Raw genomic sequence first — 25,457 nt, forward strand, 5'->3', positions numbered from 1 at the left:
TACCCTACAACACACATGGCGCTGTTATTCTGGATGTAGCTTATACTGTGTCATTTTTACCATGTGGACTAGGCTACTGATTTACATTTGTATTAAAAAACGAGCAATTTCAACTTCGTTTACAGTTAAAGGTAAACATATGTACAAAGTAAACAATCAGACTTCCCTGCTTTTTTCAATTGGACCAGAACCCTCAAGTTGTAAATCTGCTTGTTTGATCATAAATATCGAACACAAAAAAGGTTCCTTTACCAAAACGGTAAGCGATGTAAGCGACAGTGATACTCGAGAACGAAAACGAGACTGGAGGACGAGTCTGGGCGCTAGAAGAAAATACATTTGAATTGATAGGAGCTAGGTTGACATTCGTGGAGTCCCGTGCCTGGCCATCGAGCATTGAAAATGAGGAAATGCATTAATAATTATTTGGAAAGAACTGACTATAGGATCGAGTCACTCGCGACTACCGCTGACAAACAACAGTTTCCAAACTGTCTGCTGTTGGAGAGAGCAATTTATATAACCTAACCGCATCAGAGGAATGATTCTCATTTTGCCTATCAGTTCTTTCAGAAGTGGAACAAGGGGTATTCGTTTTATTGTAATGTAATTAAAAAACACCAAGCTGGGACGAAGGACTGTACAAGCATATAGCTGAACAATTGATCCTGCACTGCGTTGGCTTGGCTTGGGGTAGGTAACTACACACGGGGCTCTCGAAAGGCACAATAGCGAGCTGAACTCTGGTGGATAACGACATAAGCCCGGAATCTTTTGGCTTTTTGCATTGTCTGCGACAGTACTTCTTGTGAGAAGAATCTTCTGTTCCTACGTGAGTAAGTGGACAAGTTGTTGAGGTAAGGTTTAGTAACAAATGAAATTAAACCATCGCTTTTGTTCTCTTGACGCGCGTGAAATGAAAGCTAGCAATAGCCTACGGCTACGTAGCAAACCATGCACTTTTTAGTTTCAAACCGCGTTAAGTCCGAGACGCAAAAGTGAAGTATTGCGTGTTGTTGGACATATCATGAAATACGGTGCTCCGATGGATGAACCTAACCCTGTATCTTGAATTATGACAGTCGAATAAAGTATTAATGAGTTTATAAGTTTATTTCAGCCATTCGTTTTATTATTTTTTATAGCTCATTTCCTCCAAGATCTTTGGATAAGTGCTAAAATATTGTTACTTTATATTTTCCTTATGCTTTGCTTAACTGCATGGCTTGGATTTGGTTTGTGTTTCTTTTGTATCATCGTGTGTTAGCGCTATCAGTTAACTACTGAAGCAATGCATTCGATAAAATTAATGTTGTCAGAATAATAATCTTAAATAACACTGATAATAAAATAGTATACATTATTTATTTATGCGCACGTGAGCCCAGGAACAAATATAATTGCAATATGTGGAGATAATTAGTGGCAGCAAATATGCAGTACCAATAGGCATACTTGGAAGGACGACATGCTCTGTATGTGAATCCAAAGCCAGGATTCTTTTTCTTTGTGACCGGATTTGTACATTTATTATATTAAAAAAATAACAGATGACTTTACAGCAGAAAAGACAAGGATATAAATAACCCTAAGGTGTGGACAAAGACGAACATGCACACATCACTCAGACTGTCCCTCCAGAGGATTTTTTATACACTTTTTGCTGCTAGAATCCAAGTTGCAGTTTCTTGCATAGATGACAGGTGAATTGAACCAGTTCAAATAGACCAAAGTGGACTGTAACTGAAGGCCACATTAAATGAGAGCACATCATTTTGTGATATGGGCATACATTCATTTTCTGTATACAATTTTGAGCAAATCCCTCTATTATATTTTAGAATAATTGACTGGTGAATTTACTATGCACGTGTCTTTGAAACAGATATGCACACCATTTTGATAGAGACACAAATAACTTCAAAAGTTGTTCTAATTTAATAACAAGAAATCAGTGTGTGCTTTATATGAAGTTGACACCACTTGTCATTCCTTTAGCTTTTAGTTTATCTGATATTATGGCCGACATTGTAAATTTGAAAGAGTTGGTGAACAAAATGTATTTTGTTATTTTGTGATGTTCTGTGGCCTCATTTGTGATTCAAATGCAGTTTATCTCTCATTGACTTCTATTCATTCCAGTCATGGTTTCACATTGTACTTAGGTCTGTGAGGAATTAGACCCACCAGCTCCAGTTTTTTGGTGCATGCCAATCTGGTAAATTATAATAGCCTTGCTCACCTACAGTATGATTTATTCCATCATGATGTGGGCAGGTGTATTGTCATAATGATATTTGCAGTCAAAATTGAACGGTTCCTGACTCCCTGGTCCATGGCATGGAAAAAGATTTATTCACAATGATGTCAGGATATTGCAGAATGCTAATTAATTAATAAATATTGTCATACATTGTTTCATTTAGAGCCATAACTGGGATGTCAGTTCCCTTGGTAAGGGGGGCTTTGAATAGATTGGTGAGCTAATTGTGTTGCTTGTTTTGTGGCTTAGATGTGGGCCATGATTTGAAACTCACTGCTGTCCTTTTTTCTTAAACATACAGTAGTGGTGAATACTCCTTTGCTCTAATAATTTATTGAAAAAACATTTATTTCCTTCCTGGTGGCATCCAATGGTTGGCAGAGCAGTCACCTACAGTATTAGCATTGAATGCTGGCCTGCTGTTGCGATACTGACCAGCTACTGTATGTGATATGGAGAAACATTAGCCTGTGACTCTGTATATGTAGAATGTATGGCTCTGATGGTCAGGGCCAGGTATTCTGCTGTAATAGAAGCATGCAGAACACGACCCACACCCATGATGGCAGGGTAGTGTGGGGCTATGGGTAGTGGCACTAGCCGAATGTCTAAACACTGTTTTGTTCTGAAATTCACCTTCATTTGGGGCAGAAGACCTGGGCCAGACCCATGGCTTTCTTTCCAATTCAAATAGACTCCTCTGTTTGGAGTGCTGTATCTGGCAGTTGCTATCAGTCTTCCTGTGTGAATTGCTAAAATGCATTTTTGGCCAAAGGGCACATGCAGGCCCAAGCAGCATTACATCTCTGATCTTGTTTATAGTATTATAATGGTTGCTTCTGTTTGAAGAAAAATTGTACTAGCTGGTGAGTGGACCTGATATTTCTTCACTGTATTTACTACAAGCAGGTGTTGAAAAATCATAGTTTAAAAACGTTGTTACTTTGAGTAAACAGTTTTAATTAAGCTGCTGTTGAAGTCTGCCCAATGTTTCTTAGCATTTAGTATGCACCTTTAACCTAGTACTCAACGTCTTGAGTGTTTCTGGAACGCCTTCTACGTCAAACTCTTCAAAATGTTTGGCATTTTTTACATTACATTTATTTTGCAGACGCTTTTATCCAAAGTGATGTACAAAAGTGCATTTCATGGTCATGGACAACTACAAAACACAGGTTCAACTAGAAGAGGGCACTCAGTAGAGTGCAGATCTCCGCCAGGCGTGCTAGCTTTGCTGATGCAACAATAGAGGCTACACAATCAATGCAACCAGACAAATACAATATTACAAGTTTTTACCATGTGCCACTGAAAATCCCAAAAATGCCGATTCAGTGAAGTAACGCTGAAGGTGGTGACATGTTAGCTAATTTCATTCATATCAGCCACGATGTGTTAGACGGAGCTAACGTTGATGTTATAGTCTGACACTTTCGTTTTAAATCTGGACAGGAACAATTCCAAAAGACCAGCAATGTAAAATATCAATTTCAACATGAAAATGCCAACAAAATAATTTCCACAGATTCAAACATTAACGTACCCCATTAGTTGGCGGATTATTTTGTTGAAATTGAAGTTTTACATCGCTGGTCTTTCATTCCAAACGAAAGTAGTTGTTGATCAATTGCGGCCCCTACCGGCTGGTTAGGAGGAGTGAGGAGTTAGCACTCAATGTATTTCAATGGACAATGATGGAAATTAATTAAAATAAAATACTTGTCGTTGACCAATTTGCAAAATGTTCGAGAATTCAGGTCCTTGGCCTGCTGTCAGCATGCACAACAAGTATTAGGCTGATCGGCCCAGTAGTATGCGAGATTAGCTGCGGACAGAAACACAAACACACGCACACACGCACACGGGACCAAAGGCATAATCCCCTCAAGGGTCTCGCCTGGCGGAGATAATAAGATACGATACTCATTTCGTACAGCTTTTTCTAGCCAAGAACACAGTTTAGTTCACACAGTGAACACTTCTCTGACCTCACCTCTGCCAAGCCAACTAGGCTTGGCAGAGGTTATACAGACATGCAGGTAGGCTACTTTGAGACTAAATTGCTCATAGGTACAGTATGAGTGTGTGGCTGAATGGTGAGTGAATGGTGTGTGTGCCCTGTGATAGATTGGTGACCTGTCCAGGGTGTATTCCTGCCTCTCGCCCAATGCATGCTGGGATAGGCTTCAGCACCCCCCACAACCCTGACCAGGATAAGCAGGTATAGATAATGAATGGATGGATATTGTCCTCATGATTTATAGAGAACTGTTTCCAATTTTATGAGTATTCTGTTTTTCGGATGGTGTGTGGCCTATTTTTTTATCAATTGAACAGGTTTTGGCCAGCAGTGTCTGGTGTAACCAGTTTAGCTGTTGATTTAAGAGGTTATAACTTTATGTAGGCTACTCTTGGCACCCAGAAAGAAGATGTGCTTACTGATTTTGTGGAGTGGTCATTTTGAATTTGTTTGATTTGATTCATGGATACTATTTCAATTTGACCACTGGCCACCCATGACCACTGGCTAATACCTGATGACAAAAGCATGAGGTGTGCAATAATATGCAGAGCTGTATTGCCTTTTATTGGCTTAGCTTTATTTTTTTGATATGGCGTCTTCAATCCCGTCTGAATTTGTAATGTAAAACTTTTGAATTTTGTACAGGCATGCTCATATAAGCCCACTGCTGCTGGCTTGGGAGAGTGAAGACCATTTGCGGTTCTCCTCTCTAACACATGGTGTCAGCTAGCTGCTTCTTTTTACACTGCAGCCCCAAGCCACACACAGCGGGGGCTGAGGAGACCCAATCATACGTGTGTGGAGAGAGCATATGTCACAAGTGGTGTGATGCGTCATGCTTCACAAGTGGTGCTTTTGAGTGAGTGAGCTGTCCAGCAGTCCCTATTGGCTTTGCATTCTTGAAGATAATTTTGACTTGTATGAAAATAGGACAGAGACAGAAGCACAGAAAATATGACAATCATGACATATTGTTGCTTTGTTGCTGTTCTTGGTAGCTAATTATAAAACCAGGAACTAAATGGAAATGCACATTGATATCCTTGGCTGGGTAATATTGCTCCTGTGCTGACCAGTTGTAAATGTAACCTTGTGTTTTGGATGTGTTTTCTTTTGCTATGCTATTGTCTCTTGCAGTACTAGATGTGTCTTTATGCTTTCAACTCCTTTTTGCTATTAGGGCCTAACAGAACCATATATTTAATATTTCTAGTGAATTTTAAATTGCATTAATGTTAAAATCATGTCAATAATCCCAAATCTCCCATCCTGTCCAAGTACAAGGAGTACAAGGTCCTTGGACATCATTTCCATTACATTCCAACTACCTTTCATTTGGACCGCATTGTTACAGATAGCTAAGTATTACTGAGGTCTACTGAAATTGGTTGGTGATTTATTATACTCTCTGGATATGCAAGTTTAATAATAGCTAAAGACTGTCACTAGGTTTAGAGTTGGACGTTTTAATTTCTCTTCAGAAGAAAATGATATTGTAGATCGTGGGTTTAATTAAAGAAGTAATTTTATTCTTGAGGAATTATGAGGAATTACTTAATGTAATTTGTGACAAGGCACTATGGCTTGGATGTGCACCTTGACTAGGGCTGTCAGATCAAATTTCACAATTTAAACATTACAAATGTCAAAAAATCGCTTGCAATCAAATGGAAAATTAGCATTAAACATGTGAAGAAACAACAGGTTTTAAACTGTTAAGCATGCTGAACACATCCCTCACCCTTCTAGCCTAATCTCTTTACTGCGGTAGATTTTATAGTTGCTTATTGTTTATAAATGAATCAAAAAATAAAGGTGCAGTATCATGGCTGAAAACTGTAAACGTACCAGGCCAGCAATGTGGAAAGTGTCCTGTAAAGCACATGGGGGATTCAGCATGGCATAGTTTTTTAAATGGAGCTTGAAGATCACACAACTACATCTACACAGCATCTACACAGATACGGGTGAATGTTTGTTCTCCCCCTTTTCTGCACATGCATTACCTGCTAAGTGGCAAGGGACCATCGCACATATCAATCCTGATATAATACTGATTGTTGGTGTTGTCGGCATTATATGTAAATATAATATCTTTTTCAAAAGTTATTTAAAGATGTGCTACCTGGTTCTTGTTACTGGTCCCCACCACTGCCCCCTCTTTGAGCCTGTCATCCAGAATGCAAAATCATCTCCTCTCTCATCCAAACAATGGCTCCATGAGTATGCTTTCAGGTTAATCAAGAAAACTGCAATACACAGCTTTGATGGTCCATCTTTCTCATTTACTGGTTTCCAAAAATAGTTATGTCCTTACAGATTTAAAGAGAAGTTAGTATGACAGCTGTATGAAAACTTGTGAGCAGTCCATGTTTCTGGATGAGTCCTACGCAGGAATTATGCAAGACAATTTGCAGTTTTAAGACTGACCCAGTTCTTTTCACATTGAATGCAGTTTCTTGGACGTGGCTGTACTGACGTTTCAAACCCAAGCCTTAACAATAGTGAGCTAATGTGGGTGTGTGATTAGCTTTTCAGTAGACTGAGAAATTGGCTTGTATAACCCAGTTTGATAACCCAGATAACAAGCCCAAAGATACTAACAGGGCACATATCCTTTAGAGGAAAATCGTGGCAAATTTTCAGAATGAAGATTGGAATAATTACTTAATCGTAATTTGCAGTGGAGGCCTGATCAAATTTCTAAGAAGCCGTTTGCCGGAGGTGCATTCTCTTTTATTCTCGCTTATAAATGAAGCCTCATACTCAACAAGATAAAGTTTGGAGATGACTGAAGTAATTACAGTAAGCCACCTCTTAAGCCTTTTATTTGTATGCAGAATGACACAAAATCTATCACTTGCATTGTGTGATTTGAATGGGGTTTTGTATGTCATATAGAAAGCAGACTCTGAGAGAAACAGTTCTCTGAGGATACAGTCTACTGTATCTGTAGCTGACCGCTAATTCATCATAATGAAGCCTTTTCCAGTGTTCCTGGGTGTCTGGCTGCTCTATTCTGGGCCCGGTGGCTGTCTGTGAAGGATGTAGGATGCTGTGAGGGCAGTGTGCTCCTCCTGCTCTCCCCTCTCTGCACCTGTGTGGTGACTGTCCCTTGCACGCCGACAGGTCACCGCCCTGCCACACGTGTTCATCACATGTAGAGCCCCAGCCGCAGATCAGGCACGCTCGCCTCACTTCCTCTGTGTGAAGTGCACTTGACCTTTGCTCAGTAGTCTCCCCTGAAGTGTGATTAAGTAGGATTACACAAATGTTACTACTTTGTAACATTTTTGTAACATGCCCATTACCTTCTGAGATGTATGCTCTGGATCCAGGACTTGAGCCCTCATGATTCCTGCAAGAAGACCTTGGTTCAAGTGTGTTACATTGTAATTCTTTTTTCATTTGGTGCTGCTCTGTTGAGCTGTGTTAAAAAAACAAAAAAACAATTTTTTTTCCTGTATTCTGCAGTGTGGCCTGTATTTGTGCAGTGGTTTTGACTTAGCAAAGGTATTTTGTATTTAAATATTCAGTATTTTCTCTGTTATTCTTAACAAATTTGATTGTAAGCAATGTATATTCTTATAGTTTTAAAGTACTTCATCTACACACACACACAGACTGCAATAGTGTGGAGAACATTTTCCTGGCAAGGTTTGGGTGCACTCATACTATTAGCAAGTACGATCAATGTCTATTTTTACTTAATGGTACAGAGTGATATCTTCACCTCACGTTAAAGCATTTATTTCCTGCCTTTAGGCCTGCATTTAAAGTACCCCTGAGAACCAGGACCTGAGAAGCCACTCTATGGTTTGCCATCCATTGTCTATATGTCATGGACTGCTCAGTCGCTGATCGAACATTTATTGGATGTTCTGGAACAGCAGCTGGAGTTGATTGACCTTTTTGTGTGGGAGTGTTTCTGTATTCCTCCTTCTGACTTCTAGACTGTAACAACCTCTTACGCAGTAGTGTATATTTAGGCCGTGTCAGCCACACATTGTGGGCTAACCTTCTGTTGAGTGTATTTACATTTAAGTGACCTGTATATTGACCCTAAAAAAGTTAGGCTGTATTGTTGGATCGGCGATGTATTCTAAATGTATTGCCAAAAATTCTGCTGCTGCCGATCGACATTCTTATCTTTCTGCAATTTGGCAGTAAACGCATAGCAATGTTGCACTCTGATGAACATGTCCAGTGTTAATGACAGTTCCTTCATAATTTTGATGTTCTTAAATCAGCTTTGCCAGTTCAATGTAGTTTTTTGTCTCCCTGACTTTTTGCATGAATTAGTCTGTCTTTGAGTACTTTTGAGTGCTGACATGGGGCTGTTGAGTGACTTTGCATTGGGTAATTTCAACACTCTCACATGATGTCAGCTGCCACTTTGCACACACAGTTTGCAAGTGGGGCCTTCACAAGTCAGAGGAGGAGACTTTTTTTACGTGCAGCTTAACAGGCGAACACTGAGCACCTGATCAAGCAGCGGCGACATAGGCGAAGGAGGCGTTGTCAAAGAGGAATGCGTTAATTTGCATTTAAAAGATTTTACCACATGAATTAATTTTTATCATTTATGTTAACACGTTAATTCGACAGCCCTTATTATGTTGGTAGCAAGCAAGCGTAATAATAAGTCAAGCATTGTAAATATTAATTACATTTGATAAATACTTTAGAATCTCACCCAGAGACTGTAAGCCTACGTGCAAGGGAGATTTTTTTCCTATAAAGGACAGAACGGTGTGGTGATTTCAGCAAAAGAAATTTCCGTTTGTACATAACCACCTGTGCCTACAATAAATGAGCTATTTAGCTATAGGCTTTGGTATGATGGCTAACCTTACTCAAGCATCAGAAGCGTGTTTTTAAAAGAACAATACAGAGACTTGACAAACTGTTTACTGAAGACATTCCAATGCTTGCAGTAGAATGACAGTGTCAATGGAGGTAACTAACCGAAACCTTGTAAACAGCAATTACACGTAAAGTGACTAAAAACCCTACATTGAAAACATTTTATTTTTAACTGACAGTAGAACTGGTAATACTGCAAATTTGTCAGACAAACATAGGCTACTTCTGTTTGTTCTACTACAATGACAAGTCAAGCTGGTTGCTGTTGACGTGTCGTCTAGAAAATACTGTCAAGCTGTGTAATTGCCTAATTGCAATTTAGTTGCTTCAAAGTTCTTTTTCATGTGGTATTTCTATTATTTTGTCCCGAGCGTAAGTTTGTGTGTGTGTGTGTGCGTGTGTGTGTATATACAGACATGTATGCACACCAGTCACTATACCCACCCATTAAAGCTGCAGTTAATTACTTTTTTAGAAAGATATTGTGGATTGGTTATGCTTAATTTATAGCTGACTTTGTAATGTCTGTTTTAAAACAGATTTTTTCCTTGGTTCCTTCTTTCCTTTGTGTCAACAGTTTCTGTCTGCCAGTCTGTCAGCTCCCAATCTAACAAGTGCAGTGGACTGATTCACAGGAGTCCCCAGTTCCCTTTTGAACTGTTATACTCCATCACATATTATGACAGAACACACACCCCCATTCCTTGCTGCTTTTGGTAGGTGTTTTGCTGTCCTGGACTCCAGTTATGTCAAAGTGGCTACTGGGTCTCCAAGTGAAGCCATCAGTTGGATAAATTACATTAAGGCATTTTCCAGATGCTTTTATCCAGAGTGACTTACACAGATTACATTTTTACCTACAAACCATTTATGTAACTGAATATTTAACTGAAGCAATTCAGGCTAAGTACCTTGGTCAATGGTACAATGTCAGCTCCCCACCTGGGAATTGAACCTACAACCTTTGAGTTAAAGCCTAATTTCTTAACCATGAAACAACACTACCACCCAGGTTGAGCGTCATGTTTGCTAGCTTGGTCAGTTTTCCAGTGGATAGAAAGTCTCTGGGCATCTTATATTTTTTCCCCTCAAATAAGTGGATTTTGGTGGGTAGTGATCCTGAGGTCTGTGACTGTTATGGCTGTACAGGAGATGTTGAGTAGTGCTTGTAGGTCAAGCCAGTTTCTCATTTTCAGGCCAGAGTACAGTACTCTCCACAAAAAATATTTTCAACATACAAAAATGCCAAGTTACTCACACATACCCAGTCACACTGTCCATAAGTCATTAATTAAAACTAGCAAAATCTAGGTCTACTGTTATAAGTATTGATATCAAAATGAGGCCAAGGTACAACAAACAGCATTGGCTACCTTAGCTCAAACAAATTAAACAAGCTGTATTCCAAAGCATGGCTACCCAAAGTTTCCTAAATTATTTGATATAACTTGGCCCTGTATTTTTTCATCTTACCATCTAAAGAGAATGTGGTCATTCATACATTGTGTCACAGGAAACTCAAATAACAAAAATTGCCTCATGGAAGAAGACATCACTAAGGCTACATTTACACCGCAGGCCCAAATGCCCAATGGGAAAAATTATTGATTGTGGGACTGGCGTGTTTTGATGATGAAATTGGGAGGAAAAAGCTAAAATAACCTAAGTTTGGGCTTTATTGTTTGTACATATACAGTTGTATTTGAATTATGTGTTTACGTGAGGTCAGAAGGTACAGAAGTGAATGTTTTTAAGGGCTGGGAGTCTGTGGTCATTTTGGTTATTTCTCTAGGAAACGCTGAAAAGTGCCAAACGCGGTACTGTATAGGTATACCCCGCCAAGCTGTAACTTGGGGGGATGGCATGCCTGCCATCCCAATAAGTCTTGTTGGACGTTGAAGCACTGAGTAGAAATCCTGTTAATTATTTTCCCCATAATGTAAAGATATTTTCCATCTACCAAAAGAAGTGGCTCATTTCCATAAATTGTGTTGTGTGAAATTGTCAACAAGTTGCATACAGGAACTATACACTGCAGTAGAATGACAGATTTTCCAAATAAACAGCGGAAGACCACTGGATCCCTCTGGGTAATGAGAAAATATGAACATTTCCTTGAAAATATGAATATTTTATAGAAATATGCCTCCTGCAGCAGTCATGTTAAATTTTTTCCTTTCAGTATATCTGGCATCTCCCCTATTCATTTCTGAAAACACCCCATTTGCAATTAAAACCAGCTATTTACATACATGCAGGCTCCCTATGCGTGCAGCTGGGTCTGGTAACTCAAATCCACACAAAGCAGACATGGGCAAGGCAGAGAGATTGTTCTCAAGCTGCTTAAGCTTCTGCTCCCTCTAACTGCCTGGGAAAGGCATGTCTCTGGCAGCTGTGGAGACTCACTGAGATTCCTTCACACGTATGTTAGTCTCGCTCCACTATTTGCAGTGCCCTCTGTAACATTTGGGACAAAGACATTTTTTCTGTACCCCACAATTTTAGATGTGCAATTAAACAATTGACATGTGGTTAAAGTGCAGATTCTCAGCTTGTATTAAAGGTATCGTATCGTTCACTGTGTAGACATTAAAGCACTTTTTATGTATGCTCCCATTTCATGTGCTTCTGTTTAGTCAGATGTGTTCAGTTGCTTCCTTCATGCAGGTACGGTATAAGATAACTTATCTAGCCTTGATTCTAGGCTTTTGATTGCCTTTGGAGCCTGTTATTCGCATTGGACTAAAGTTGCGCCAATGAAAGTCAAGGAAACCATTATGAGGCTGTGAAATAGAAAAAAAGGGTAAGTAAAAAACAGCCACTGTATTTCTTAGGTGCCTTTATGTTGGCTGACCTGCAGTGGTTTTGAGATTAGAATACTCAATAGAAATGTAAAAAAAAGAGCGATGTTGGCATGCTGCTGACTAAAAGACTTCTGTCCAGTGAAAAGAAACAGAAATATGCGGACAGACGAGTCATATTTTTGTGTGGGGTGATCCCAGATGCACTTTGAGGGGGTAGGTTTTCAGGCAGCAAATAGAAAGTGGTGACTGCTTCAGAATCTGCAAAAGTAGCTGTGTCGGGGCAACAGGGTACAGGAATTCTACAGGTTCCAATTCACTCATTCCCCTTGTCATTTTCTCATGTCATGCTAACCTGACAATTTATGGGGTAAACATAAAATCAAAGATTAGCTTGTTGTTCTCAGAAGGTACTACCAAACAGACTTGGTGCGATCATTAGATTTATCAAGGATTTCGGGTTCAGTGCCATGCAAAGGAATATTGATGCCTCTGCAATCTGAAGGATCTTTATTGGGCTGGTTATCCAATTCATTGTCCCTTGATCCTGACCAACATCAGTGACCTAGTGTCAAACCCAGCCTGGACAATGAAAACGTATGTGCGAAATGGTGATTGTCATTGATGAAGCAGAAATGCAAATCCAGCTGATCCCTCTTTGTTTATGATGAATCGCTCTCCTTGGTTCGTGGTATTTTATTCCACTTACATAACATGCTGGAGTGTGAGATTTTCCCATTGGGTTTTTCATATTAATATGGTGAAGAGATGGAAATCAGTTGTTGGGAGCTTCAAGGCTGTTCTGTGCATGTTAATGAATAGTGAAAGCAGTGTATACACCATACTGTAATTATGACACTTGAAATAGTCTCACTGCACACCCACAGATCTTTAAGTTCCAGGCCTACATTCATGATAAATCTGAGCAATAATTTTTCAGCACATTCCTTTTGTGTCTCAAATGACAAAGAAAGCAAGGTGCATCTCTTTGTGTAATGTTCCTGTGTCCACAAATCCTTCCATCTGCTGTACTCCATTGCATGCTGGCTCAGATGATTGCATGCCTCCACACATATACACATTTACATTGACGTGAGTCATATTTTGTGGGGATGGCAGCAGTCGGGAAAATTGCCCTTCACTGGCAGTTGCAACACGTCCAGTCTGTGACATGTTGATTACAAGATTGTGGGGTTGCTACATGCTTATCTATATGAACACATTTAAAAAGTGTGTGTTTATATATAGAAGTATATCTCAGCAGGGCTGTTCTTAACAAAACTGTTAACCCATGCCCTAGATTTATGTCTGTAGTCAGCCGATTTGGAGTTGCTTGTCTGTTTTGCCTTGCATCTCAAGCCAATGCATGGTTGAGGTGTTTGCACTTTTTACCACGTTGTCCCCAGCTGACTATGTCTTTCCCTCAGGCATCTATGTGTACTTCTTTATGTTTAAAGTTTTGAGAAATCTATGCGATTTTAAAGGAGAATGGTGAACAGTTAACATGAGAAGTTATAGGCCTATTGTATTTGGTAAATATTTGTTACTATTTTCAGATTCATGTAAAGTTTTATTTTCCCCATTCATTCAAGTAGAGTAAGGAAAAAATATATAAGACACTTGCACAGTGCACTGTGGTAACAAGATAATACTTGCTAACATAGTGCACTGTAATAATCTGGTGTAGCATCTTCAAACCCCTATTCTTGCATGGGTTGGCCTCATTTGTGGCAGGATATTGTCAGCGTCTCAGACATCCAGTAATGTAATCAGTACAGCAAACGCCAGCATCCTTGTCATTTAACCCAGGGGACCAGTTAAATGTTGACATGCAGCAGCAGCTTTGCAATTGCAGTGTATCACTATGCGTTCTGGGAGAAGTTCGTACCAACCACCTTCCCTTTATGGGTGGATGGGTCTGTGCTGTTTAGCAATTAGTACAGAGTTCTTGCATCAGTTTGTTGGGTACGGTCACGTTTCCTGTCAGAATCCATATCAGCAGCAAGAACTTGCAGCTTCCATGTGATTGATAAAAAAAACACATCACATGACCACATGGAAGCTGTACGACATTGCTGGTGATTGCCGTTCTTATCAACCCCCAATAGATAATTTTTAGCTGCGGCCGCAGCTCTATAGCTCTTGTCTGTCGGTCGGTCGGTTGGTTGGTTGGTCCACAAAAGTGTCCCACCCCATATCGGCCACAGTTTTCGCCCCAGGAGGCTGAAATTTGGCATGGGGGTTGGTCATGACTGAAGGTAGAGCTGAGTTACTTTCAGGCCGATTGACCAAGAGGGGGCGTGGCGATGGGCATGGCCTATATCAAAAAGGCGCATAACTCCCGAATATATTAACAGATTTGCACAAGATTTTGTGGAAAGGTTGGTCATGAGCCAAAGAAGAGGCCACGTGTTTGTGTGAGGGTGTGTGCATGGATGCATGCACACATGGATGCATGCGTGTGTGCAGTCGCAGCTATTGCGGATTCACGCTTGTTTTTCTCCAAAAGCATGTCACGCAGCCTCTGAAGCGTGGTTATTTACTAATCCATGAGGCATAATTAAAGAGAAAAAGAGGAGAAGAAAGGTAATGGTGGCAAAGACCGTTATTGCATGTTGTATATTACCTAGCCATTGTAATGAGCTGGTTTTTCATCACCACTGGTCAGTGAAAAGACATGTAAATAGCCTTGTTAAGATGTCATAAGCAAGGTCTTCAAAGATCAATATCAAATCATTCAGTAACAGGCAGGCAAGAACTTTTGCTGTCAATAAAAAACTCATTAGAAATGTCAAAATGTCATTCAAAATGACAGGATATTGAAGCATAGTGTTTTGTCGAAGTGTACTTCACTTCTGTTTATTGGGTTGTGGTCAGTGTCTGCAGAAATCTGAGGTTGCAGATTCATTGGTGAAACTCATTCAGAGCTGTAAAGCCTACATTTAGCCTATTTGAAGAGATCAATGGAGTGGTACCTGTTGTCATTGTGAATGCACTTGTGTGATTACATTTATGATGTTCTGCCTCCAATGGATTATAACTGAGCAGAAGCATCTGGGTCTATCACAGCCTTTCTTAAGAATTAATCCAACAATATATTTATATGCTTTTTGTAGTGGCTTTTCATATTCATCATCGACAGTTAAACCTTAAGTCCAAAGCATTTTCCCGAGCGGTGCATGTACATGAATATTAAGGAGGATTCAAATCAAAAGAGGGTGTTTGATGGTCATTAACTTGGAAACCATCTTGCTGCGTAAAATATAGCAGTATATTAAGAATTCTTATTATTATTGAAACCATACTGTCACACACGGAGTGACACCCACGGAAGGGACAGAATAGCTGGACACAAAAAGATGCAGTAATTTTACTGTAGTTTTCCCCCTTGTTTTTATTCAGAGAGAGTTCTCTGTGGAAAGAAGCATTTTGGGCTGGATCCCTGGGCTGATTAGTTAAAGCTACCCAGGTGTGTTTCCTACTTTTAACCAGTAGGCATGTCCCCAGATCATTCTGGTTCTCTCTTTCTAGCCACACAGGTGTTTTCCATAATTCATGTTTCTATCAACTTCTACAGACCAGTTTCTCTAAGGTGACATTGAAGAAAGCTAGAGACAAAAAAAATTTGCAGAAGAAGAGAAAAGATGCATTGTAGCGGTCTTCTTCAAAATGATACAGACTTCTGAGAGAGTTGGAAGAAACAAGAATTTGTGAAGTGCAGAACTGATGGGCTCTCTCGTTGCTTGTTCCGCGGTTGCAGTTGAGAAAAAAGGTGCAATGTTTGACAAGAAGCAGTTGATGCTGTTTATACAGTGTCTGTACTGTATGCTAAGGAATCAAAGCTCTGCAGTGTGTCAGAACAGGAGCCTTATAAGACACGCTCATCTTTCCTTCAGCTTGGCCTAGCCATGGACCTCCTTTCGGCTGCAAGGTGCTTATTTGCACGCAGTGGGAGATGAACATGCAATGCTTTAATGCAGGAGATGGATTGACCAATTTGCATCGCTGGTGAACAGTGAGTGCTTGTCTGTGAGTCTGAATTATAAGCCAGAGTTTATTGTACACAGCTCATGGATGTACTCTTATGAGCATTGCAGAAGATAATGATGATGGTCACTCTTGAAACGGCTCTCCAGCTCTGAGAAATGCTGAGCCTGCTTCTTTTCACAGTGCAGCCTACAGCTAAGCTTGCCTAGTGTTGAGTCTGAAGAAGACCTTTCATGCTCAACTTTGACAAGCTGTCCACAGGCACCCCATCGACGAGTGGGAGTCACTACAGGGCACTGTAGTGACAATTTTGTTGACAAAAACTATGATGAAAACTGTCCATCAATGACAACAAAACGATAACAAAATTAAAACCAAACTTTGTTTTTAAAACAAACTAAGATGAAATGTACTAACATTATCATCAATGCATAACGTGATGAAAATATCATTAACAGATGATTGGACAGTTAGTGATGCACAACACTTTGCAAATTCTATACAATGCATCATAGAGATACAGCAGAGAATACAATCAGAATGTAAGGAATTATGGCTCACCGTAATTGTACTTTCATCCAATCATTAGCATGCATGCGATGATGCAGAGTTTGCAAGGTGGGTGCATGCATGTGATTGGACAGAATTCTGACAGGGAAAAACACAGTGATCTGGCTCTAAACAAATTCACACCCCAGCCGGTATTTGGGAGAAAGGAGAAAAGTGATAAACTGTATATAGGACTTCAAGGCAAACAAAACACAAGGTGAGCCATTTGTACTTACTACTGTACTTACTATTTATGTCAGGTGTATTTGTAAATGTCTCTTAACAGATTTTCAATCTGTAAAATGCTTGCTGAGCCAATGGTCACACTTGTATTTTTTTCTGGTAAACAAAGCCAGAGATTTCTGCATTCAAATATGGGTGGGACTTACCATAAATCTATCAGTGCAAACCAAAGCACTTCCATCCTTTGGTCGGTAACTTTGATAACATCTTAGAGCCAATCTGAGCATTCCATCGGAAAACAGCTTTGTAGCTTTCTGTACACACTCTTATTACATGTCTAAACCAGTCAGAGCTGGAGATATCCCATTAAGATGTGTGGCCAGTTGAACTACAAATATTCTGCCATTTTGCTTCTGTGGAGAAAGAAGTTAGGGGTGTATATTGCATATTGTGATCTCAAGAAGGGATTGGGGTGCTGTCCACCAGGGTGCAGCACCGGCCCTTCTTACAGGTAAGGTCGCAGCTGTGGTTGATTGTAATCACGTCGGCTGCAGCCAATTACCTGATTATTGGGCTTTATAAAAGAGGCCTGGGTTACAGGTCTAATGGGATGGTTTTGGACTGGCTGGATGAAAGGTGTCATCCTTGAGTGCCCTGAGTATTTTGTGTCTGTTTTTCCCCTCATTTTGCATTTGAAGGTTTTTGTGGAGTTTTTTGTTCTGGGACTTTTTTTTTTAGTAATAAACTCTTAGATTTTTTGTCTGCTCACTGCATGATGCAGAGGCCCTCCCCTCCCCTGCATCACAGTATATACACTATTTATGGCTTGCAAGAGTTTTTCCATCCTGGTAGCGCTGGATATAAACCAGCGAAGAGGATCACAATTCATCAGGAACTGACAGCTTACTGATGAGGAAGTAAATTATCAGGACAGAATTGACCTGTTTGAAGATAAGTACTTCCATATAGCCTATACACAATGTTTATAGTATACAGTACACAGTATATGAATCTATGTAGCCTATAATCTTTGTATGCATCGTTGTATGCAAATTGCGTGTGTTTGTTTGGTGTAGAATGGGGGCTTATGCCTGCATATCATTTCACATTTTGAATCTGCTATTTACGTTTACTTTGCTTATGTTTAGCAAAATAAGCATCAGTATCCCATAACATTTTTTATCTTGATTGTCAGTTTTAGTGTATGGCAGGAAGATGAAGCACAAGCCTCTTCCACTCCAGTAGTTCAGGTAGCCATGCTGGCTAAACTGGCACATTTACAGAAATGTTTATGAATGTGCACTGTCGCTGTAAAAATAAACTGAATAAAGTAAAGTAAAGTTCAGGTAGCTGGAACACCACCACCACCAGCAGCACTGTGCTGTCAGCACTTTATGCTTCAGCATCAGGAGCCCTCTGTTCTCGGCCAGCATATAGCCTAGCAGAGAAGAGAAAGTAAAAGTAAAAGCAAAACGGGCCACAGTGGGCCACAGGAATTGTGAATACTGCAAGGACACGGCAGGGGTAAAGAAAACTTAAAAAGCCTGGGAACAAATGATTTGCTGTCTGTCTTATAAAATACAACAATTTCACTTGTTTTTTTTTTTCTTTTTCTTTTTAATTTTTTTGTGGGTTTCATTGCAGTTCCCACACAGTACAATGAAATGACTGTTTCATGGTTTGTTCATGTAGCTGGGGCAGTTCTAGGGGAAAAAAAAGAAATGAGCCATGGCTTGATGGTAGAGGTAAAGGTAAAATAAAAATTGTGGAGGGTCTCCATAAGTAGTGTCGTTATTCCATTTCAGTTGACCGAAAATGTGTGTGTGGGGTAGAATGGAGTTAAAATGGATGTTAAGATGGACCAAGGACTTTTTGTTGTCAAGGCATTGCAGATTTCATTTAATATTTTCTGCAGGAATGTCTATTTTTTCTTTCATTCATATTTTAGATTATTTGTTATTTACATGATACAATAACATGTTTATGTAGCTATCTAAATTCATTATTACATTTCTTTAAATCCTAAATTAGAAAAGATTAAGATATTGCCTTACCTCTGAGAGCCTACTTCTGCATAGAGAAAGATGTGGTCTATGAGTTAAAGATGAATAAATACCATCAGGAAGAGAGTTCCGGAACTTGCAATATTCCTTCCACATTCCTACAGGAACAGGCCTGAAAATAGTGCATGTTCCAACTTTTTTTAGATGCTGTGTAATAAGATTCTTGGACGAAATTATGATTGTTGCATCTGTGTATAAAAGTCAGAACATTCCACTGAAGAGAAATGAGAACTTTCATTAGAATTACACTAAATTTATCTTTTGTTTACCAAGACTACTTTTTATTGACTGAAACTACTTTTGTTTTCATCAGACTAACCTTAACAATATTCGAATGATTAAAATGTGGCTAAATCTAAAATGCTATTTATTCAGAAGGCTAACTAAATTAACACTGCTACAGAGTCTATAGTCCTTGCCTCTATCCGACTGAACCCTCCAACTCTAGGTAATGCGATCGCCAATAGTGCAGTTGCCCTGTGGGTCTGCTGGCCACAGTTAGCACTAGCCCTGTCCAGATTCAAGCTTTGACTCCTGCATTTTAAGACGTTGTTCAAGAGCAGCTTGGCTATCCTACTGACATCACCATGCCATTGTTGTGAGAAATGCATTATGGTCATGATCTTAGGTGAATCTGGATTTGGGATGTGGCAGTGTGCAGAAGCCCGTATTTCTTAAATGAAGGATGAAGAACAGCTCCAGTAGATTGATGGAAAGGTCAGAGACAGAAAGGTAGAAGAAAGAGGTCCAACTCATCCAGATGTAGTAATACAGTTGCCTTTCTTGGTAGTTGCAGCATTGGATCCTGGATACCCAGATCTGGCTGGGTTAAGTATCTAGCCAGGCGCCTGAACACATTCAGCCAAGCCGACAGGACACTCCGTGACTCCCACAGGAAGACGTCTATGTTTGTTTTCCTTATCCAGCCACAGACTTCCTCCCAGTGGGAAACCGATGGAGAACATGAAGCCGCTCTGAAAGCGGGGCCATTGGGGAATGCTTGCACGTAATTACTTTCCTCATAAATGTTTAAGTCACCCTCCCATCGTGAAGAAATGGAAGACGTGTAAGAAGCAGCAAGCTGTTTTTGGAGAATTTTTAATAGCTGAACAGAGCAATCGCTCAACTTTAATAGAAAAGTAACAAGTGGCTCGATTGCTGCAGAAAAATGGCTGAGAGGCATCAAGCCCCACCTCTCCTCAGGGTCTTGTTTATATTCATGATGGAGTTCAGTGTGCTACTTCACCATGGGTGATATTGCTCTTTAATTATGTCAAACCACTATTTTGTCATGATATTGATTTGTTCTTGACTGGTGAATGAGTGTGACAAAGATTGATGGGTCATGGCAGCAATCAAGGCCACAGGCTCTGTAGGCCCTGTTGCCTGTCACAGCAATAAGCTGGACTCATTGGGAGGGTATTACCAGTCCCAGCCACTGCTTCCTTTTACAGTTTAATAGCACTTGAGTAGCATTTGGTAATCGGACCATATTCACAGCTACATCACAAACTGATTCTGTGGCACTCGAGTGATGAAACCTCAAGCAGAAGAGGTGAAGATTCATTATGAATTGTATTTCCGTATCAAGCATATATAGTATGTAAACAAGTTGGAAATAGTCTGAGATTCAGTCCATGAATTCCAGAATACTGAGAATTCAAAATGTAAGACTTGCTGTGCTGCCTACTGAGGGTTTGGAGGGAATTTTTCTCAGTGCTGCCTACTGAGGGTTTGGAGGGAATTGTTCTCAGTGCTGCATACTGTGGGTTTGGAGGGAATTTTTCTCAGTGCTGCATACTGTGGGTTTGGAAGGAATCGTTCTTAGTGCTGAATACTGAGGGTTTGGAGGGAATTGTTCTCAGTGCTGCATACTGAGGGGTTGGGGGGAATCGTTCTCAGTGCTGAATACTGAGGGTTTGGAGGGAATTGTTCTTAGTGCTGCATACTGAGGGGTTGGGGGGAATCGTTCTCAGTGCTGCTTACTGAGGATTTGGAGGGAATCCTTCTTAGTGCTGCATACTAAGGGTTTGGAGGGAATTGTTCTCAGTGCCTCTGGCTGATTTGTAATGAATGAGGCAGGTGCAGCAATAATTCGGTCAAATGGCTTGAACAAAGATCACAGATTTCGCTGCCGTGGAGACAGCTGTCTGGTGAGCACCTCCTGTCCAGCCTGTGGGCTCCTGCTCTGGTCAGGCTGAGGGCACAGCCAGGACACCACTCTCATCTGTTTAGCACAACAGAATGGCTTCACCACGTCTGAGCACGGTCACGTTCAGGCACGGTCATATTCAGGCACGGTCACTTAAGCACGGTACTCCAAAGGATAACAGTAAAATCTGACCTTAGTTTACGATAATGGGTGTTACATATCCTTTCAGACAAATGGACAACACCATAACACAGTCACAGGAATGTGAGCAGCTGGGGAAGGGTTTCTGATCATTAGGTTTCATTTTATTAGTCATATTTTTGGATATAAAATGTAATTGCTAGATGCACATTCACAGTACATTGAACAAAAGCCTTAAACAAGTATTACCTGGGACAACAGGTGCACATTCAAAATAATAGATATATGATACATAACAGATTAAAACTTATAGAAGTCAAAGCAGTATGGAACTCTCTTCAATGTAGCACCACTCCTCGTCGATGTTTATACCTTGATCTGGCACCCATTGTGTAAAACTGATATGTAGCATGAAGACTCTCCGAGGCTGATGTGGGCTTTCAGTTGCTAGGGAAAGACCGTTGCAGTGAACAGGAACAGGCAGTTTTCTGGGCTTCCCCAGATCGCAGCTTCTGCTTTCATCTGAATGATACAGTGACTGAGCAGAAGTAATGTCAGTTAAACGTGTCCTTTGGGTTCCTCAAGGCCGTTGATTCGCTTATCTGGTTTTGAGGGGAGAGCGTTAATCCAGTGGTGTGTAAACCGTTACGCAGGCCTGTGCAATCCAGTCTACGCTGCCACAGTTATATAAGGAGCAGTGGCAGTGTGCCAGAACATAAGCTGATAATGAATGGCTTAATACTATGTTCAGAGTGTGACAAAATGGAAAAACACCGCCAGATGCGTACGTGTTCATATGTATTTATTTTTTTCCCCTTAGTTGTCATGGATGTTTTTAATAGAAGTGGTCCCATGCTCTCAGACTCACATTACATGGAGTGAGAAGTGCAGACACACCCTGGGGACCTGCATCCCTACACAGACAAAATGTGTCCGAAATGGGGAGTGATTTCACACGTATGTGTCTGGGTGTCGATTTGGTGCGGCAGACTGTGGGTTGACAGGAACAGGAAGTGAAAAACAAAACTAGAGAATAGGCGTTAGAACAGTAGTGAGCATCTATAAACCACTTTTGTTCCAATGGTGGTGAGCTGGCTGATCCAGAACAGGTTTACTTAGGCTAAGTAGTTTTAAAGAAGCAGAGAGATTTTCAAGAATATCTCTGCTTTTATTGTGTATGTCAAGTGTTATACAAATGTGCCCTGAAGATGTTGATGAAGAATACGCAGTAACACATAACATGATATGTTTGTATTTACCCTGACAAGGACTTCCATTCCACTGTTTATTGCTCTCGTTATTTGATTATTTTCTATGTACCTTTACCAGAAAGTTTCTCCAACCAGCTCTCTCTGGGAAGCAATCTTCTGAACAGCAGGGTGGCATAGGCATTGGGGAATTGAACTGAATTGTATTCATGTGGTTACTAGTTCAAATCCTGTGTGAGGAACTGCTATTGTATCTTTAAGGAGGGCCCCTTTTATATTGATGTTCAGCTATAGAGTGGAAGATGCATAACATGTAGCCTACCTCATGTAAGTCACCTTGGATGAGGACATCTGTACAAAAAGAAATGCATAAAATGCTGTTTTGGCTGTTTAGTTTTAGTGTGTATGTGTCTGTATGTGTGTGCGTCTGTGTTTGTGGGTGAGGGTGAGAGAGAACGAATAATAACATCATTTGTTTTCAACTCTGGTAATTAAGCTGCTGGCAATTGGCTGCTTCTTATTTCTTATTCATGGTTATATCAATCTGCTTATAGAACAGGCTGCCCTTTGCCTAACCTCAACTCATGGTTTTACCAGCTGTTGATTTATTTTGCCCTCTGCCCAGCTGCAAGGCCCGGGGTAGGGCTAATCCCTGTCTGACGCATCGCTCAAAACAAGGGCTAGGAAGGGCTGTAAATGGGCTTGTATCAGAGACGCATTCAAATCCCTGTCCTGGAAAGAAGTCATTAAGGGAAATCTACGCAGGCTCATAAGGGAAAAGCTGATGGGAATGAAGTAATCTTTATGAAGAAAGTTATTAGCTGAGCCGGATTAAACGCTGATGGCTCATTTTTTTGAAATGTTTTTTTTTATTGGACAGGTATGTTAAATAAGTTCTAGGGAACTGTTATGGCCTTGTAAGCCTGCAATATCCACAACTAAAGCAATACTGATATAGAAGGGAAACAAGTGAAAGAGTGAGAGACAGAGAGAGTGAGAGACGGACAGAGGGAGTGAGAGACAGAGAGTGGGAGAGTGAGAGCAAGAGAGGGTGAAAGAGGGGTGATATCCTGTTACGTACACAGGATGAGTAATTCCATCAAGGGTTATGTGAAATCATCCACATCCACAAACCAGGATGTGGTCAGGTGGAGTAGATTATGAAACACCTATAAATCCAGTGATGGAATTATACCACCACCCACAAAGAGAAACCTGTTCACTCTTCTGTGAAGTGCTGTGCTCTGATGGTGCACTTGGCAAAGCAGACAGTATTACATGCATTTTATTGTTTGTAGAGCCTCTTTTCCAGTGATTCAGTGTTTGTTTGTTTCTCAGAAACACTGTTCATATGGTGGCTCTGACTTTGGTGCACAGTTTTGAGGCAACAGATGGTTGTGGTTTTGGCTTTGCCAAATAATATTTGGCATTAGTGTTAATGGTAAATAATATTGGTTCAGCACATTTTGTCTGGAAATGGCTTATCAGAAGGTATTTATAGGGGCAAAGACCTATGCAAGTCTGGTGCTTGTCCTCTACCTGACAGTACAGCTCTGTCTTGTTCTTTGTAAGACAGGTTATGGACCTGTTTCTGTGGATCTGTGTACCTGCAGTGCCAAAACATACAGTACCAACAGTGGGTGTTCCAGTTTTATTCTCTAGAATCATGGGTGCTCACATGGTTTTCTGCTGCTTGGTACCTCTCCAATGTCATGTCATGTCTTGTGGCAGCTCCACCCATTTTTATATGAAATTGCCTGTGATGCTTGGTCCTCAGAAACCTCTAAAGCAACAATTTTATTTTTTAAACAAATAATATATACAGATTTTTTGTATGCTGTTGCTTTTTTATTTTTGACTCACTCATTTCAAAACACATTATGCGTCACAGGTGGCAAAATGACACATTCTTCCTCTGCAATTAGAAATTCATCAGTGTACCTTTCAGGAATTCAAAAATGTGTTATCATCAAGAGCACAGAGGCCCATTAATAATCTATAAGCATAATGTTAACCTAACAAACAACGATTTGGATTGAACCAAAAAAAGGACCATTAGACAGATGACCTGTCTGTACCCAGCTGTATAACATGAATAATCTATAACAGTGATAATCTCTATAACATTATCCAAAAGGAAATCCAAAGAATGGTTATCTTAAGGGGTGGAATTCACCCATGATGTTACTGAATGTTAAGGGATGCTGGATTTTTGAAATGGTGGATGTAAGAAATTGTGGAAAGTTAAATGGTGAGATACCAGCACCCACTGTAACAAGCAGATCAGTGAGGGAACAGGTATACTTAGATGTTGTTAAGAGAATCATCCTAGGACCTCTGCACACTAAAAAAACATGCGACTGTCCTTGGGGTATACTAAAGCTGGCGTCATTGCCCTTGTCCCTGTAGCCCGTATTGTACTCCTAACAACACAGAGTCAGCTGTTAATCAATCTGTGGCGTCTGGACCCCCAGGGGCCAGGCTGACCTCCCAAACTGGAATTGCAGTTTTTTTGCGTGTTCTATTAGGACCACAGGCATCTGTCCCCAGACTGGACAGAACTGAAAGGCAGGTCTTCGAAGCAGACTAATGACTAGCAATGGTCAAATTGTATCATAACTACACTGGAAACAACATATAAATAGATCAAATGTTAGGTTATATGCACATGATGTGTACATTCCACAGCAGCAGACCTGGAAATGCAGAAGTCTTTTAACACGCGTGACGGTTAGCGATGACACCAATGTGACTGCCTTGTGTTCGTGTGTGTGTGTGTGTTTTTGCATGCGTGAATGCCTTCCTGCCTGTGACAGTACAGTATGTGCACAGTCAAATATGGCATGTGAACATGTACGGTTTCCCAAGCATTCCACATCATTAAAGGCACATATTTAGATGCATATTTTCACCCATTTCAATATCAAAACATGAGTCTGTCTGGAAAGTCTGCTTGAGGTCATTTAGTTGTCATCTTTCATTCCTTTAGGGGACACTGTTCTTGCTTGAAAAGCTCGTTTTAATGTGCAAATCCGATCAGCCTGATGGCGATTTTGTGAACGGTGAATCTGTAAAACAGACCATGTCCTGGTGTGCTTGCTTTGTGTATATGGTAACAGCTGAACAATCCTAGATTGCCTTGCGGTATTTTGCTTATGTAAGTTGTTATTACAATCCCAGTTTCAGATATTAATAATAATAATAATAATAATAATAATAAT

The 25,457-nt window shown here is 40.3% G+C and overlaps 1 protein-coding gene across 2 annotated transcripts in view; it reads left to right on the top strand.

The window, feature by feature from the left end:
* The first annotated feature begins 299 nt into the window (after positions 1 to 299).
* The window catches only part of pde4ba (phosphodiesterase 4B, cAMP-specific a), a 140,186-nt gene continuing 115,028 nt past the window's right edge, over positions 300 to 25,457 (top strand). The window contains exon 1 of one of the 2 annotated variants that reach the window (XM_064331955.1): positions 300 to 857. The gene's annotated coding sequence lies outside the window, so the exon portion shown is untranslated. The remainder of the gene's footprint in view (positions 858 to 25,457) is intronic. The other variant, XM_064331956.1, reaches the window with a different exon arrangement.

This window comes from Anguilla rostrata, chromosome 4, assembly GCF_018555375.3.
Source record: "Anguilla rostrata isolate EN2019 chromosome 4, ASM1855537v3, whole genome shotgun sequence".
NCBI classification, from domain to species: Eukaryota; Metazoa; Chordata; class Actinopteri; order Anguilliformes; family Anguillidae; genus Anguilla; species Anguilla rostrata.